The 13501-nt window shown below is 36.3% G+C and overlaps 1 protein-coding gene and 1 pseudogene across 1 annotated transcript in view; one reads left to right on the forward strand and one right to left on the reverse strand.

Annotated features, from left to right (window-relative positions):
• COL25A1 (collagen type XXV alpha 1 chain) overlaps positions 1-13501 on the forward strand; it is a 438835-nt gene that overhangs the window by 25925 nt on the left and 399409 nt on the right. The gene's annotated exons all lie outside the window — the stretch shown is intronic.
• On the reverse strand, positions 3729-4016 carry LOC130835053 (40S ribosomal protein S3a-like; annotated as a pseudogene).

Consider the following 13501-nt stretch of genomic DNA (forward strand, 5'->3'; position numbering starts at 1 on the left):
AATAAATACTTGTTGATGAAATATATTACTGATGTGATGTGCTGATGATAAATATTTAACAACTGCTCTCAACAAAAGCCCTGATTTGTAGCATTTGTAGATTTCTGAGATGTGACTATCCTGAGAGTCAATTGCAAGTTGACAAAGTGGCACTAGGAAGAGATAAGTGTGTGTATTTATTAGTTTTGTTTTTAATATAATTTATTTCATTGCAAGTTTATATAGTTTAAATTTTAATAATGACTTTAACAATGGGCTTGCAAAATCCTGAAAAATGATGGTTGCATCTCCTGAGTCAGCTTCTGGTACCTGTTGGCTCTGGTATCCCTGATTCCATATAGAGTGTATTGCGTTGCTCTTGGTAATGTCTCCAAGTGGGAATGCTGTCTCTGATAGTATTTTAGAATCTCAATGTTGGGAGGGTCTTTAAAGGTTATCCAGACTTACATTGCGCCTGGTGCTTGGATTCCCTCAGTGACATTCTGGCTAAATGGTCATTTACTTATGATTATCTCTTGAATAGACCATTCCATTTTTGGATCGGTTTATTAAAAAGCTTCTACTCTTTGTTAGGCTAAAATTCATCTTCTTATGGGCATTCACAATTTGATTCTGTGCACCATTCCCACCCTGCATCATAAAAAATAAATCAAATACTTTCGCTCTGTGACAACTCTTCAACTATTTGAAATCACCTATTGTATTTCTTACTGAGGTTTTTATTTTAAAAGGCCCTTGACTCATTCAGGCATTTCAGGTTGTCTACTTCTTTCTTAAATTGTTGCACATCGATTTGAATAAAGCTCCAGATGGCCTGGCGGGCATATACGAGAGGGAGAGAGAAGAAACCTTCCTTAGTTCTAGATATGCTGCTAACTAATGCAGCCTAATATTACAGTAATTTTTTTGCTGGTTCCATAATTGTATTAACTGACACTGAGTTTAGCATTGGTGAAAACCCCTAATTATTTTTCACATATGCTGCTGTTAAGTCCTATCTTTCTCACTCTTGATTTTATAGTTTTGGTTTTTTGGCGGGGAGGGGGAGGCAAATCAAAACTTTATATTATATATATTCACTAAATTTTCATCTATTTTTATAGAACCCAGCTCCAGCCTTGTCAGGATTTGTTGGGATCATGATTCTTTCAATACATTTCCAGCTCCTCTTGGCTTCATATGATTTGGAAATTTCATGAACTGACCAGCATTGTTTTCTTCTGATTCTGTGATGAAATGCCAGAGCTTCACAGAGTTCAGGACAGAACCAAGTGGCTTTCTAGTAGTCTTCCCCTTTGATTGCTGTCAATCTATTTATGAGTACCTTTGGAGTTGTCTTTCTATCAGTGATCCATGCACTCAGATGTCTTGTCTTTTGTTTATTGCAGTGTGTCCAGCTGTGGTCCTCAGAACACCATTTCCTTTCCATATTAACAAATGTTCTGAGGAAGGAAGTTTCAAGACAGATGAGAGATGCACTGGGTTAAAGAAATATAAGCAGATTTATTTACTGTAGGATTTGTGTATTGTGAATCTCCAAAATGGGGAATATAATATATCATGTTTTAAATGTTTATGGTCATGGAACACTTTTTTCTGTTTAGATAAAAAATATGTCTAAGAGCAAATTGTTCTGTGGGTTGAAAAACGTTTTCGTTAAACTAGGGTATCCTATCATCAGATTGGAGTGTAAGACCCACCTAAAAGCATTCCCATAACTTCAAAGAAATTTTTATTGAAGTATAGTTGCTGTGCAATATTACATAGGTTCCAGGTGTATAAAATAGTGATTCACAGTTTTTAAAGTGTATAGTCCATTTATAGTTGTTATAAAACATTGGCTATATTTCCCATGTTGTATAATATATCCTGGTAACTTATTTTATACCTAGTAATTTGTACCTCTTAGTTCCCTATCCCTCTGTTGCTGCTCGCTCCTTCCCTTTCCCCATTAACAATTTCTCTTTTTATGCCTTTTGATTATTTTCATGCTTTTATAAATAACTTCACAGTGAATAATCCGATATATGAGTCTTTGTATGGATCACTGATAATTACCTGTAAGTGGAATTGGTGATTGAAATGCTATGAACATTTCTACAGCCCATAATGCATACAAATTGCACGTTAGAAAGTGAATAAAAGTGCTGATCTCTTGCTACACTCACTGGCATGGTAGGGAACTTTTGAAGGGGGGGGTGTGATACAACCATAGTATAAGGAATTAGCAGATGGTATTTAAAAATATTTTAAACTGCTCTTCATTCTATAGTTAAGTGAAATCTTCTCACAATTCCTTCCAAAGTCTGTTCCTTTCTTTACCTTTTAGCTCTGGTTTAGTTTTTGTGCTATAAAGGGAAAAATATTGTAGTCTTCTAAGTACAAAAGAGTATTCTGATTATACTAATCATTTCTGAAGCACTTGACTGTTCTTAAGTTTTGTCCTGAAGGCTTTGCAGAAACTTCAGTTTCTCTTGCTCTTATTCGTTGGAAAGATGGATTTAAAATGCAGCCAGTAATCTATCAACATTCTACTGTATTTTTGGAGTGGCTGAGGAATTGCTTAGTATGAACTTTATTCTTCAAATAAAAGCACGATTTTATGGAGAGGTGAAATAGTTTCAAAAATGTACTTGAAGCAGAAACATAATTTAACGGTATGACCCGTCAGTTTCCCCATTAGGTTGGTTTTCTGCTGCCTGCAGGATGGTGTATTGACATATTCTGTAAGCTCAGTGAAAATTCATGATTGTATTGATAGTGCATTTAACTGTAACTTAGAAAGAACAGTCCCTATTCTAGGAGTTTTCAAGGAAGGGAAGTGTTTTTAAGGAAGAAAGTTTAATAGAGTGACTAGGAAATGGGCTTATATTGCTGCAAAATAAAGCTATAGTCTTAAAAAGAAAACACCCTTTGCTGTTCTCTTTACTTTAGTGTTTCTCCTTATTAACTAGCTGGTCATAATCTTTTAAACCAGTATTTTTGGGAAAAAAGCAGATTAATAACTGTTGCATAACCACGAAGAACTTGGAAGTGGCTTTTCCTGTTCTTGAATGCTGTTGAGCTTCCTGCATGTAAAAATATGCTTTGAGTAGATTATTAGTTGTAAACCACCATTAAGTTGTCCCTTTAGGTCACAGCTAGCTCACATCCATGCACCTTCTAGAATGGACCATCTGGCCAGTTAAGCATTCTAAAGGCAGCTGAAGATGTAGAGTGCTAGTCCTTCCTTGCAAAGTTAGAATCTCTACTGTTTGATTAAAGAGGAACCTAAAATGTCAAAATACTGTCCTTCCCATCCCTCCAACTTTTAAAAATACCTTATTTATGTGGAACCTAGGTTTTCTTTACTGTTTTTGGAAAAGAGAAGAATTTTTAAAATATAGCAAGCTGATGTCAGGGATTTGTTCAAGATAGCAATTTTCAGATCATGACATAAAGTCAATTCATGGCTACCTCATACTCTAGTTGCTTGAGTGCATTCTTAATCACAAAAGAAAAATTAAGCAGTGTCTTGAAAAGTTTTCGGTTTTTTTCAGTAGATCTACTGGTGCTTAGCCAAGAGGTCTTCTGACTGATTGTTGAGATTTTTAGTAAAGCCAACACATAACAGATGAGGTAAATAACCATCACTAGCCTTGACATCAACATGGGCTTCAATCATGGTCTACCATTTTTTTTTTGACCATAGAGTACATTTTTCATAAGTAAGAACCATGCCACAGAAGTTAGTCATGCGGTTTTTTCCCCTGAACATCCTCAGTAATTATCTCGAATTTTCTAAATGCAACTTTATCATTCTGCAGATCAGCAAAACTCATTTTGAAAACATGACCTTTGAGGCCATCAGGTCAATTTTGGTTACTTGAGTTCTTGTGACTAGTGTTTTTCCTATAGTTCTCATAGCTAGTGCTTTTACATCTTACCAATCTTTTTTAGAAAATAGATCAACCACTTTCTTCTTGGCTCTCTTGTTTTCTGTCTTCCATGAGGCTTTTGTTCTTTCCGACCACCATGGTGCTGCTTTGAGAGCCAGAAGGGTGTGTTTCCTATAAAATTGATAAAATTCAGATTAAGCATTTTTGACAAGAATATTTTATAGGTGATACTGTCTCATCCTTTGTTGCTTTAACAGCTAAATAGGATTCCATTGAATGGATGTGTAATTGAAACAATACTGTCAATGGATAAACATTTGGGTTATTTCTCATCTTAAAACATCTTTTAAACATATAGTAATGTACTTTGGTGAAGAGAAGGAAATACTTAAAATTTGCTCATATTTTCATCTTCTTTGTTCAGGCCTATTGAAATGCTTAATATTTTTATGTTTTCTTTGGTCCTAAAGCAGATCCAGAGAGTTAGCATTCACTTGTGTGAAAGACACCAGTTTAAGACCAAGGCAAATACTTGAATCTCAGTGTGATTATTCAAGCTGTTAAAAGGATCATCACCAAATAGAGAAGTGTTTTTGCATTGGCTCTGCAAAGCTTTTGTGAGAATATGCTTGCCCTGAAACTGGGGGTGCAGATCAGTTTTTCAAAGAGCTCTAGGAACCCTAGCTTCCTCCTAAGATGATGTACACTCTTTGCTAGCTGCTAGACCCTGCCCCATCTTTCAGTACCCTTAGAATCATAGGTTGAAATTTCTTTATTAGAACTGACTATTCATGTTTGTATGCTTAATTGTAGGATTTTCAGAAGTGGTCTGTTCTGCAGAAAGCATGTTTTATAAAATATCTTTTATGTTAAATTATTTGCTTTTATACACTCTTTTCCTTTTCAAGAAACTCATAGTTTGCTTCTAATTATGAGTGAAGTATATTTAAAAAAATCATAAAGTTACCTTCTTAATGGCTAAACACTAAATCAATTGCATTCCTTGGTCTTTGACTATGAAAGTCTTATAACTACAATTAAAGCAGAATTTGAACTTGAATATTAAACCAGTTGTAACAAATTGGAGGATTAGTTTACTTTCTTAAAAAAATCATTTGTCGAGAGAGTTCTTCAAGGGTGGTAAACCTCTTGTCCAAGTCACCAAATTCTTCATGAGCAGAATTGAAACTGAAAGGTATTCCATGGGGGAAATATTCTTATTTTAACTACGTCATTAACAGAAGGCAATTTCTCACAATTAGCCAGACCTAAGTACTCAGTGTAGCATATTATAAATTTTCATAAGAAATGCATTTCTTATATATATGGTAGTATATTTAGTTCTTCAGCATACTGTAAGAATTGGTAAATGGTCATTCAGCTCTACAAAATAACTTTCATAGGAAAAACATAAAAAACATTTCCCAGGGAATTGTAGTTTAAGCCATCCAGGCTTTTTGTTTGATGAAGCTGCCAAATATTTCTTATTTCAGTATACCATCTCAACATATACGAGATATGAATGCTAGACAGAGGATATAATCATTGTATATTTATAAAGCTCCATACTTGCATGCTGTCTGACTAGTAGATTATACTGGGTTTGAAATTGTATAGATCAAGTTCTATTACTGTGCTGCAGAGAGGTGGCCTGAACTGATGTGCTGATTCAACTCAAGTTCATTAAAATAATAGCACATATTGAGCTGAGAAAATATTCACATGCAAGTCGTGGTGTAACATAATGATAATAAGATATGTTAATTGGGCCAGAAAACTCTACTATTGGACTGTAGAAGTAGAATCAGATACATGGAAATAATCTAAATTCTATGAAAGATTCCCAAGGTATTTACTATTGAATGAAATTTCTCTATGAACTATGTGTTAATATAATAATAATAAATATATATGTTTTCCTAAAGAGTCTTTATTAATAAAGATTCTTATTTGTTGTTTGAAGTGCAAGAAAACCGATCTTCTTGCGATCTTGTTCTATTTACTTATAGGAAAAAAATCCAAATTAGTTGCTAGATACTTTGAGAAGATAAATTTTTTTTGTTTTGTTTGTTTTGTTTGTTTGTTTGTTTACTTATTTATTTAGTATTTTTTAAAATACATCTTTATTGGAGTATAATTGCTTTACCATGTTGTGCTAGTTTCTGCTGTACAACAAAGTAACTCAGCTGTATTTATACATATATCCCCATATCCCCTCCCTCTTGAGCCTCCCCCACACCGTCCCTATCCCAGCCCCGTATGTCATCACAAAGGACGGAGCTTATCTCCCTGTGTTATGCAGCAGCTTTCCACTAGCCATCTATTTTACCTTTGGTTGTGTGTATATGTCAGTGCTACTCTCTCACTATGTCCAGGTCCCCCTGCCCCCACCTCCCGTGTCCTCTAGTGCCTTCTCTACACCTACGAGAAGAGAAATTTTTAAAAATTTCTGTTTCAAAACTGAAGAAGTTAGTGATTGTCCCTCTTCCTTCTCTTGCTCCACTCCTGCCTCTTGTCTTTCAATCAGGCTAATTACTTGAAGCAACTGCGTATAATCTTGGGATTTAAGAAAAGTTCTAAATTAGCACAAATGAGTGGATGATGATGGACTTTACACAGGGGTTTGCTGTCTGTTTGGTTAAATATATTGTCATTGAGAAAACAGGTCCTAATTCCATTGAAGTTTTCAGTCATCCCTTGCAGAAGCACTGTTGGAAGGTTACCAAGGAGAAGGCAAAAGGGGAACACATCATGTTGCATTAATAACAATTTTATGCCTGGAACAAGTAGGTAGTAGTTCTACTGTGTGATACGCAGTTTGAACCATGCATGTAGCATTTTGTTTAGTTTTAAAGGAAACACTGACAAATTAGAGCAGTTCTACAGGAAAGCAATGAGAATGAAAAACATGTAAATTTTTTTTTTGAAAAACATCTAAAATTTATCTTGTAGGAATAACAGCGGAAGAAAATGGGAATGTTTAGCTTGCAAAAGACAAGAGCTAGAGATGGTGGTAGTGATGTTAAGGAAAGCAGGGTGGTTGTTGTCAGGTGTGTGGTAGACCAAGTCTGCTTAGAACTGAAGGGCAGAACTTGAACATGGGCCAAAGTTAACAGGGAATAAATCTTGTTACCCCCCCATCCCCAACAACAAAGTAGTTTAAAAATGGCTTCCTTCTTGTAAATCAACTACACTTCAATTAAAAAAAATCCCCCAAAATGGCTTCTTTTTGATGTGGTGGGCTGCCCATCATGGGGAGATTACATGTACAGGACTTCCCTGGTGGCGCAGTGCTTAAGAATCCACCTGCCAATGCAGGGGACATGAGTTTGAGCCCTGGTCCAGGAAGACTCCACATGCCACGGAGCAACTAAGCCCGTTCACCACAACTACTGAACCTGAGCTCTAAAGCCTGAGAGCCACAACTACTGAGCTCGAGTGCTGCAACTACTGAAGCCCACACACCTAGAGCCTGTGCTCTAAAACAAGAGAAGCCACCACAATGAGTCTGCGCACCGCAATGAAGAGTAGCCTCCCGCTTGCCGCAACTAGAAAAAGCCCATGTGCAGCATCAAAGACCCAACACAGCCAATAAATTAAAAAAAAAAAAAGAAAAGAATTACAGTGCAACTAGTTATTAATTACCTACTATGTGTCAAGCACTGTCTTAGGTGTACACAATAACATGACATAATCTTTATCCTTGAGAGCTTATCTTCTAGTAAGAAGAGACACACATGGAGAGAGTAACATAGACATATATATACTACCAGCTGTAAAACAGATAGCCAGTGGGAAGTTGCTGTATAACAAAGGGAGATCAACTGATGATGGATGATGCCTTAGAGGACTGGGACAGGGAGGGTGGGGGGGAGTCGAAGGAGGGAGGGAATATGGGGATATGTGTATAAATACAGATGATTGACCTTGATGTACCTCAAAAACTGGTACAAGAGTGTAATGCGATTATATTCCAATTAAAAAAAAAAGAATTAAACAGAAAAAAAAAAAAGAAGAGATACACATGAAATAAGCATAATTAAGTGTTATCCGTTCTGTGAGAGCAGTATATGTGGAGTGAGCCAGGGAAGACTTTAGAAGAGATTGTCTTTGAGTTTAACATTGAGCAATGTGTAAGTGTTTGCCCCGTGGAGGGAGGTTGAGAGGAAGAAAACACTCACATGACTTCCTGTCAAAGATTTTGTAGGAAGGCTTTTACCACTTTGGCATCAGGGCTGTGGGTAGAGAACCCCTAGGGCCTGTTATAATTCTGCAGCTCTACCAAGTGATTGCCTTCTAAAAAAAACCTTTACAGAGAGAAACCTAACTTTGCACTATATTCTTAATTTTGCCTGAGGCTGCATAAAATTGTCATTTCTATTTAATATTTCTTATATAAAGAGGTGGAATTATTAAAACTCTTTGGGAAAATGCCTGTTGGCATTAAAGAGCACTTTTTTCCAAATGAAGACAGATTCCCTCTCCAATCCTCCTTTCTTCTGCCTCAGGCGCCTCTGCATATTCTATAGTTGACTACATCCACTGTTCTCTATTCTGTGTGGCAAGATGTTACAAAGAGGGTCACTCAGATCTCTATCTTGCTTTGTGCCCAGACACACTAATCTTTTTGTTAGGCCATGGTTGGTCACCTCATACTAAACCCTATGAAACCTCTGGGGAAAAGTGGCTTGCGATGAACTTTTGTGACAGACAGACATCAGTTCAAAGCCTGTGCAGTGTTAGGGTGGAAGGAAAGTATAATGGTCCGTGAGAAGAGGCTCACAGGGGGTCCTTTTTCAGGGCAAAAGGACAGACGGTTTTGTCTACTTGAGATCATACACAATGCACAATAGCTCCAGTACTTGCCTCCCAACCATGTTACATGCCCGCCTTCTTCATGGTGGGAACGGACACTTTTTATAGACCCAGCAGGGGGACATTTACTCGTTGCTACTGTTCTTTTTGGCTGTTTTGTCGGTAGGCTTAGCCTGCCCTTTTGTAGAGTGACAAAAAGGGATTTAGTAAAACACTGACTCCATAAAGAGGGCTATTGTGTATACATGTACCTTCTGTGTAAAAACTAATTTTGTATTTTAAACACAATCAAAGGAAAGTTCAACAATCAATAACTCTGGGTCTCAATTATTTGTCGTAAAATGTAATCAATGGTTTCTACTGTGTTAACATGCTGAAAATTTTCATAGAGAAAGTTAATCATCTGTGTAGTATATAAGATACACAGTATAATGTTTCTAGACAATTTGTAAGTATCATAACCATATGTGCTGCACCAAGCTCTTTAAATATCCATCATACCAGTTTTACTTGCTGAGTTTAGTAATTATTTTCCAGTTATATATAGAATATGAGTTTTTCATTTATATTTTCAAGTGTTAAGTACTAAACTTTGCAAAGAAAGAGGTAGTTTCTCTGAATTCTTAAACTATCTATTTTAACATAAATTAATTGGCAAGATAATTCTTAGCTTTTTTGTGTGATTGCCTCTTTCCCTTAGGACTGGGCATGCTTCCCACATATTCAACAATATTGACATAAAATATTAGATGAAAGACTCTTTATATGTACTCACTTATGGAAGATAATAATTTGCTTTCTATAGTTGTCAACTAATCTATAGAAAAGATTCTCCCTCTGTAAATCAGTCTACAGCTAAAAAGAATAGCTGTTTTATTTATTAGAATCTTGTTAAATTATGTACTTTTCTTTTCACCTCTTTTTATTATATCCGATATTGGAAATTTGAAATGAAAATAATCTGTACACAGAAAATTAGGGTATTTTTAATTAGAGAATCAGAAAAGCAGATTTTTGAATTGAATTTTGATTATCAACTTTTTTTAAATTGAAAAATAAATAGAACATTTGATTCACAGGAAAATAAAAGATGATTTGAAAAATTTGGGATTCTGTAGTGTGTATGCAAAGAAACATCACATAATAACATGATTGATTTTTAAGGTGAGTGGTACTGATTGTATATGCTACTTAGAGGAAAGAGGATTCAGGTCTGTGTGTCAGGTACTCCTGATTTTGCCATGTAAAGAAGAAATGTCTTTTAAAAATTGTTTATTTTTTATAGTTGTTTGATCTCTATAGCAACCTGGACAGCAAATATGACAGGCTTTACTACCACAATTTGCATAGACGAAAACTGAGACCCAGAGGTAATGCCACTTGCCCAAGGTGGAGGTGTCAGCCTTTTCTTTTTCTAATTACTAGGATGGGTCTCCTGATGATGCACAGGGTGATAATTTCCTTAAAATAGGGTTGCTGACACACTGAGAATGGTGGCCATTAGCACTTTTGATAGTATTGGAAACCATTGGGTCAAACACAATTGCTTTCCATCAACTAATTATATTTATTCAGAAGCAATAATCATATGAAAAGGTATTATTTTGAGAACAGCATTTTATTATCTCCTGGTAAGCAAGAAATGCAAAGGTTACATTAATTTTCTGTATCTAAATGATTATTAAGCAGCCTGATTTGCTGATGTAGTGCCAATTTGGTTCTTCCACAGGACTATGTAAGATTCTGTGTGGCACTTGGCTAACTTGGGGTAAATTTAAAATTTCAATTATTAACATTTAGTTTAATAAAAATCTGTGGATTTATTTCTTACACAATCAATTCACTTTTAGTTTAAAAAAATCTCATTACCTTTTAAAATTATTTTATTTTATTTTTAAATTTTATATATTTTATTTTTTAAATTAATTAGTTAATTAATTAATTGGCTGTGTTGAATCTTCATTGCTGTGTTTGGGCTTTCTCTAGTTATGGAGAGCAGGGCTACTCTTCGTTATGGTGCGCGGGCTTCTCATTGCAGTGGCTTCTCTTGTTGCAGAGCATGGGCTCTAGGCATGCGGGCTTCTGTAGTTGTGGCACATGGGCTCAATAACTGTGGCTCACAGGCTCTACAGCACAGGCTCAGTAGTTGTGGAACACGGGCTTAATTGCTCCAGGGCATGTGGAGTCTTCCTGGACCAGGGATCGAACCCGTGTCCCCTGCATTGGCAGGTGGATTCTTATCCACTGTGCCACCAGGGAAGTCCAAAAGAAAAATCTCATTACCTTTTGTTGGAAGACTTCTACTTAGTAATTCAGATAATTACAATAATTTTTGTTATTGTGTAAATTGAGACTCTGTGAGCTTGGGGTATTTTAGTGAGCTGATGGGCGTGGGGGGTTACAAAGGAAGTAATTCAATGTGTGGCATCTGATTCTCTTCATCCTCTCTGTCGTGGACTTAGCTCAGGTATCACCGTCTCCTCTACCATCCTCTCTCCCCCAGGTGATTCTTCACAAGGCCATGTGGCGACATTTCTAAAGTGCAAATCTTATGTCCTGCTTAAATATCTCCTTTCGCTCATCATTGCTTTTAGGATGAAGCCCACTTGATACAGTGCTTAGTACTTGGACATAGGAAGCTTTCATTCCCTCAGACGTGCTGGGTTCCTACTTGTGTCTCTGCTTCCTTATCTTTGCCTGGAATGTTCTCTATCCTCCTTCTCTGTCTGCTCATCCTTCAAAACCTGGTCAAATGTCAGTCCACGTGATATGCCTCCCCCCGAGCCTTCCAGGCGTAGGTAGAAGCTCTATTGAGGACTCACTGTAATCACTCTCATAGTAATACCTCTTCACATCTCAATTACTTACTTTTGGGCCTGTCTAGCCTACACAGTGCCTCCTTCATAGTGCAGACTCAGTGTGCATTTGATGGAAAACCGCTGCTTTCAAAGAGCTTTATAAAGAGTTGGGACACAAAAATATCAATGAACTCATGTTACAAGAGATTATTTGGCTAATCCTCGATAATACCCTCATAATTACCTTTGTTTCTATATCCTTTAAATAATGGAGTTGGAGTAAATGATTTCCAAAGTATATTCTTATCTTAAAATTGGTATATTTTAATAATGGGATGTAGAAAGTGGTGGTTCATTTGCACACTGTTGCACACGTTAATGACAAACCAGCCCCCTCCATGAGTTTATTGTGATACAACTGGAAAGGGACTTCTTGATTCTTAACTCAACTTTTCAAAAATTTACAAAAATGCTCTGCATGCTGAGTGAGGACTTCCAGAAAAGAGTGTTTATGATGAAAACTTTGCTAGAATTTTGAGAGGATTTGGGATTTTTTTTCCTGCCAGTTCTTTGAAAAAGTTTAGCACAAATGCTGTAAAAATTATATACTTTCTTCCCAGATTCTCAGCCCCATCTTAAACTTTGACATGAAAAGGAACTCATCAGTATGAAAAATAACTATGGTGTCCAGGGTTGAAGTTTTTTATATAAAGAACTCCCTGGAAAGGTGCTGGTCAAATTTCTCTTCTGCATAGTTCATAGCATGTAACTGGTACTCAATAATATTTAATATAATGAATTACAGAGGCTTTGAAAATTTAGGCCTCTGAAGACCAAATCCAAGATGGTAGATGGGATTTTCACATTACTGTGAAGACAAGGTAGAAGTTGACATAGTTGGTCTCCTGGGGGTGTTTCATCACACAAGTAAAAGAGCTATATTCGCCTAATTTATTTTAGCGAAAGAAAGACTGTTCTCTTTAATAGCCACTTATTTAAGGCCAAAGAGTAAAGAAGGCCAGAGGAAACAATGTCATTTTCAGGTAGGTAAAATAGAATGTAGTACACTCTAAAATTTGGCATTTTCTCTCACAGCTTCCTTTAACAGCCAGCATTATTTTATTTGCCTTCATTCAATTTACATTTTAGCTTTGCTTTTCTGTGTTATTAGGAATTTTGCATGTAAGTGTTTTTGAGCACAAATAATAATAATAGAGAAAAATGGCACTATAGTCTAAATTAATGCAAAAAGGAAAGTTGGTTATTTTCCCCTGAGGCAGCAGTGGTGTAGCCAGGGATGGAACTTAGGCTTTGGAACCAGATAGAGCCAGCCATAATTCTGATCTAGCTCCTTACCAACTGTTTGACCTTGGACAAATGACCAAAATCCATCCAACCTCAGTTTCCTCACCCATAAAATAGAAATATTAATATCCGTTAAGAATTAGGAACAATGTATAGTAGGCATCTAGCATAATGCTGGCACGTAGGAAGCTGTCAAATAAATGAAATATAATAATTGTGCTGGCTAAGTCTTAGATGTCTCTGGTCTTTAATTTATTTTGAAAAGATTTTTTTCATGTGGACCATTTTTAAAGCCTTTGTTGAATGTGTTACAGTGTTGCTTCTGTTTTATGTTTTGTTTTTTTGGCCACAAGGCATTGTGGGATCTTAGTTTCCTGATCAGGCTTCGAAGCCACACCCCTTGCATTGGAAGGCGAGGTCTTAACCACTGGACTGCCAGGGAAGTTCCCTGCTTCTGGTCTTTAAATTCTACTTTTTATTGAAAGAATTACATGCCATAAAATTTTCAGTGCCTAACACATGGCTCAACACATGACAGAATCTTGGTAAATATTTACTGAGTAAATGAAGTAGCATAATTTTGTGCAAAAAGGGCCTGCTCACATATACCACAGGTGTTATGTAATATAAATATTAAATAGGGATAATTGAGAAGAAGCTCAAGAGTGGAGAAGTAGCTCTAAATGCCTGAGCTGTCATGAAGCA

Source organism: Hippopotamus amphibius, chromosome 13 (assembly GCF_030028045.1).
Source record: "Hippopotamus amphibius kiboko isolate mHipAmp2 chromosome 13, mHipAmp2.hap2, whole genome shotgun sequence".
In the NCBI taxonomy this organism is placed as follows: Eukaryota; Metazoa; Chordata; class Mammalia; order Artiodactyla; family Hippopotamidae; genus Hippopotamus; species Hippopotamus amphibius.